Below are 5,750 nucleotides of genomic sequence, written 5' to 3'. Positions count from 1 at the left end.
GTGCACAAAATGGGGCCTACATCTGACAGGCAGGAATTTAGTTAAAAGCTTTTAAACAGAGAAACGTCATTTTGATGTCACGTTTCCATAGCAACAGAGCAACTGCATAAGCTACAACAACAAAAACCTTTTAACTGAAAGCCAAAGAATCAGGACAAAGTTGACAGGCCATCAATATTAAAGCTTTTAAACACTTTAGGTTTAACAAAAAAAAGATCTATGCAGCCTTTGAGAAGCTACTTTTAAGTTTCTACTTCTTTTTTAGCTTTCCCTTACCTTTTAGGCAGACAATCTGCTAGCAGGGGGTCATGGTCGCCTGAACGAGCTTTTAAGTTGCGCCTTGACAGACTCTCTAGGAGGTTGCAAGGACTGAGGCCATGTACACAAAAAAAAAGCTTTTTTTGCAAAGATATTCTGGAAAAAGCTTCAGCCAGCTTTATGAAAACTATACATCTCCAAGCTAATAAATGTTTAAGCAGGCAGGCTCATTAAAAAGGAGCCTGCATCGGGGTTTAAGAACATGCACAAAATAGTATTTAAGTGTTTAAATAGAGAGAGAAATGTATATACAATTTCAGTATAAAGGCACTTTTTTTTTTTCCCCGAGATGTTTTGCTGCTGATAAGCACACACTGCAGTCCTGTCACTATGGATTTGCCTTTGTAGGTATGTATTACTGTATGTGTATTTTGTATTCCTAGTAATTTAGATGCTATTTATGCAGCCTGTGTTCTGCCTTAGGACTGCAGCAGGAGCATTTCACCTGCTTTATGGGGAACCTAAAAGGATTATTCAATGAGTTAAAAAAAGGCTGCGAGATGCTTAGAACTGTGAATAAATTGCTTTGCTGTAAAACAAGCATTCTGAGCTGGTTTCTATATAGGGCTAAATTTTGCCAGCAGTTACACCAGAAAAGCACCGCTTATTAATTGTATTAAATACTGTGCAACACAAGCAGCGGGCCAAATTCTGCCCCCGCTTACGCTCGTGCAATCTGACAATAATCTTTCACAAAACAGTGAGATGCAGGAACTGCGTTAATTCAAGCAGTACGGCCAGCTAAAGAGAAAGATGTTAATTTCCTACAGTCCCAGTATAACCGTGTTATGTAAAATATAAATAAATAAACCACAGACCTTTCTTATTATTATTTTCTGTTTCAGCATATAACAGCAATAAGGACCTCACTGCAGGGCATTTCCTGAAGATTAATGACAGGCAGGGGTTAATGGCCTGAGGCTCACCCAGTCAGTCGTTAATCCCCAGGAAATGTTCTGTGCCTCAATCCTTAATGCTTAAGTATCCTATAAATTGTAAGTCTTCTCATAACCACATCCTTGATCTTAACAATAGTTTAAAAATGCACAGCTTGGTTTGCATCTTGGAGATGGCAAAGAGAGCACATAATATTCCTAAAAGGTACACTAGCAAAATTTGTAGTATCATTGTCTTCTGTTTTATTTATCCTACTGTTTATTACAAAAGGCACGACAGCATACCATAGAATAAGGGGGGGAAATCACATATATTCTACATAGGAACTTCCACTGCTCCAACCCTGAACATGTCTCTGTCAGAAATATACCTGCTGAGTCACTGGCTTCCTCAAAAAAAAAAAAAAGAAAGAAAGAAAGAAAAAATCCCCTAGCTTCCAAATAACTACTTTTAACTACTAATATGACAGCCTAGCAACTATTACCTTTAAAAATGTGTAAATAGCAGCATATGTTGTGATGATGATCTTGCATGGTTTGTCTCTTGGGTGGCCAGCTGGGAGACATCACATGATCGGGGACAGATGGTGGTCAGAAGAGGATCAGCTGGTGACACATTCATTTTATTAATTTATTGTTTTGTTTTGAAATTCTCATCACTTAACCTTGGGCTCCATGCAGCTACGTTAATAAAACCATACCAAACTCGGCTGGCTGCAGTAGCTGGTGATCACCAGGACAAGTTTAAGGAGGCAATACAGTGTCCGAGAGAAAAACATCACCTGTCTCTCTCGTTACGGTGCTGAGTCTGCCTTGGGATCAATGCATGGTTCTGCAAAGCCAAGCTTGCTTTTCAACCTTTAATCATCCGTTAGAGGTTTGGTTTTTCCCCTCCAGACTTTAATCCAGCTAGGTTCTGAAAATGCTCATTACCACCACTGAAATCTATAGCATAACATATATACATTGCAAAAAACCCCAAAGATTATTTCTGCTTTAAAGGGTTTTTTAATCCGGTTTCAAGCACAACAACCAGGACAGGGTGGGAGAGAACCTGTCCAGCTGCAACAAGTTCTTTCTGTGATGGTCCACAACTATTCCTTCCCCTTTTCATCCACATGTGCCTGGCATATGTGTGGCTGCTCCTTGTGCTCTGCACCATCTGCTGGGGCCGTGCCTGGCCCCAAACCTGGGATCCTGCAGAAGGGGGGCGGTTGTTTCCCTGTACAATTCGCATCTCTTAACTTTTCTATACACTGTTTCCTATTAGTGTAATTGACAGATTGATATAGTGGTATAGTGCTATTTAACATCTGTTAAATAAAAGAAATGCTTTCCAATAATACCTCCCTTATTCCCCTCCCCTTAGCACCAGAAGGGAATCTAAGTTTCCAGGACTCAGGTTTTACCCCCTCCTCTGAGAAAGTCGTTGATATTAATTATGAAGACTCTGCATGCCTCCTCTGCTGCACTGAAGCACCCGTGCCAAGTGGTTGATAAAGTGACTGTTTTCCTACGTGGAGCTGAAAGCAAGGAAAGCTTTTTTACCCCCAAATAATACCTGCAAGTCCTCACCAGAGCCAGGGGAGGAAAAAACCACCTCTCCAGGCTCTGCCTCTCTGCTGATATCATGCAGATCTGCACAGTCCCTGGGAGTCACTAACCCCCTTGTCCTGGCCCCTGAGTCAGGAGGAACAGCTAAGACAGGACCGGCAAACCTTTAGGGGAAGAGCAGCCCTGTGACGGCAGGAGACCTGTCCCTCCCCAGGACCGGGGCATTGGGAGGAGGTGCTCCATTAGCACCCGGCTGCTTCTTGCCCCTCTCAAGATAGAGGCCAGACAAAATTTGTCATCTATCTCAAGACTGGCTGGTCACCAAACCCAGAATAACTGCTGGCATGACGAGCTGCGCCTCTGCCAGACCCAAGGCACTGATGCACCTGGCACTGACATCCCTCACGCACTCTGCTCTGACGTCTCTGCTGACGGCAGAGTCCTCCAGCATCAGCCTCCTCCAGGCTGAGGACCAGCCTGGCACCAAGTGCTTCACAAACAACTGAAGCTGTTACTGTTCTCCTCAATAAGGATGTTACTTCCCTTGGAAACCACTGAAATACATAATGGCACTTCTGAGGACACCTTTGTAGAGGACTTCGCTCTGTAGGAGAAAGCTGTTCTCCTCCACTCCCTGCTCACCCCAGTCCCTCCTCTGACAGGCACTTCAATGACAATCTAGAAGGTATTCCTATGAACACCGACCTCAGTGGGCTTGAGGATCTCACTCATGCCCTTCCTTTCGATGCACGCCTGCTCCTAAGAGCTCAGAGGAACATGAATTTAATGATCCTCTCGCAGACCTGTTCTTTATATCATCTGTCTAAACACCCTACCTTTTTTTGCATCATTATATATCAGCTTGAATAATAGCTCTCACAGCTGTTCCACCTTTCATGGAGATCGCTAAAGATGACAAACCCCAAACAGGGTAGAAGGGTTTCTAATTTGCAGATGTGGATTTAATGAAGTTTGCCTATAGATGTTTCTATCACAGAGTTCATACAACTCCATTAATCCTAACATATCTGTTGACGATACTTCAAGTGATCCGTGCTAACTGACTGCGTATACAGCCTTCAGCTTTGCAAGTGTGGGCTAACGCATGCCAAATAAAACTTCCTTTAGCCAAGTTTTAGGGAAAGGGATTTTCCCTTGCTTTTGCAGGGAGATAACAGCTCTAGTCAGTCAATTACCAGAGCTAAACCCACAAACTGTAAGCCATTAAACTCTGATTACGGAAGAGCATGTCTGATCCTGCTGATGGGGATTGTGGCAGGAGAAGTCAGGCAGCACCTCCTTGGCAAATCAGAATTTACTCCATTAGGACACAAGAAATTTCTGCAACTTCTCCTAAATGTACTCCTGTTTCTGAAACCCAAATGGGCAGCTGCCTATAGAGAGGTGCTGACACACAAGTCAGTGCCTATTTGGATTTCAGAAATGGAACTACATTAGTTTTGGGTCAGGTAAGTCTTGAGACCAATTGGTCTTGTCCCAGTTTTCACCCCACTGGCACCAAACACCCTTTGAGGCAGCGACTCTGAGCAGTGACACTGGGAGGAGGAGGTCCCCGCTGGAGGGCCATCAGAAGCATGCATCAGCCCTCAAAGACACAGGTCCAACTCTCTTAAACACATAGGTATTTCAGTAGGGCATCCTGTAATGTCTTGATTACATATAACTCAAAAAAACAAAGCTGCTTGCACCCTTTTGTGTTTAGGGCAAGCTGTTGAAAGCAAGGTCATCCAAAGCACAGGCTTGTCACTGCTCCTTGCAATCCTCCAGTCTGGCCCACCAGGAGCGTAACACGTGTGGGCAATAACAAATCTTGAAATTGGATAGTGGCTGCAGAGCACATGTTCATCCTCTGGCTCTTTCAATGCAGGCATACCTTGATAACTGATTAAAAAGGGTGTAGAAGTATGTATGTGTCTGTTTAGAAACAAAGCATTGGGGTTTTGCATTGCAGTGGGATGCTACGTCTTAAGTCCAAAAAAGCTGTCTGCACATGTTGGGAGGCTGTCTCCTGCCCCACATTTTGCCATCCACTGGACTAAAATGCCCACTTTCTACAGTCTTACTAAAAATTATGTTTTTAGCGTCTCTGATTGCTGCACACTGCAATTTGCAAGAGGGATAAATGCAGTGGAAGAGTATTTCTTCTCTCACTGCTTCTGAAAAGCTTGGCCAGAGGAGATAGGCAGGGACAGGCAATCACGGAGGAGAAGCTGCCGCCTTTTCTCCAACAGGTCCATGGCAGTGAAGCCGTTGTCCTGAGGAGAGTGCTGGAAACCAGGAGCTCATCCTAAGGTAGGGAAGCACCTTGCAGACAGCAGAGCTGGGCTTGGGAAGTCTGATACGGTCCATGCACCCTTAGGTCTGCTGGTCTCCTTGGGTGATGGAGTCATATGGGTTTGTAAAGGCTCAGAAGCTTTAGAAAACCGTAGGGGTTGTGAACACAGAGCCATCAGGTCAGTGCTATAAAACTGCACATGAACCACAGCTCATGCTGTCCTAGTACCTGTGAGGGAAGTTTAACAGAAACAGCACAACACCATTTGTAAGGGAAGCAAAAGGCTATCTAAGCTGCAGGAGGTCCTATTACAAAGACAAAAATGAAAAGTTATTCAGGCTGAGGAAGTATAGTAGGTGTCTCACGGTACATAAGAAAAGGACAGTCCCTTTTGTCAGAAGGCCTGCAACCTAACTGGGACATGCCACCAGGGAAACAAACAGGATAGACCAGGAGGGACAAGTGACAGCAATGTATTACTGAGCAAAGGCTATCGCATGGTTGAATAGCTTTTATGTACATCTAAAATAACTAATACCTGCAAAGAAGTCTGACGACAGAAATGGGTGCTCTGGAGGAAGCTGGCTGAGGGGAAGGGATCCTGGCTAACACTAGGCAGAGGAGATTTTGATTTGTCAATGCTTAGAACAAAAAGGACAAGAAAAATGAACGTTTCCACACAAATG

Source organism: Aptenodytes patagonicus, chromosome 4, assembly GCF_965638725.1.
Source record: "Aptenodytes patagonicus chromosome 4, bAptPat1.pri.cur, whole genome shotgun sequence".
Classification (NCBI taxonomy): domain Eukaryota; kingdom Metazoa; phylum Chordata; class Aves; order Sphenisciformes; family Spheniscidae; genus Aptenodytes; species Aptenodytes patagonicus.
This window is presented reverse-complemented; position numbering follows the sequence as displayed.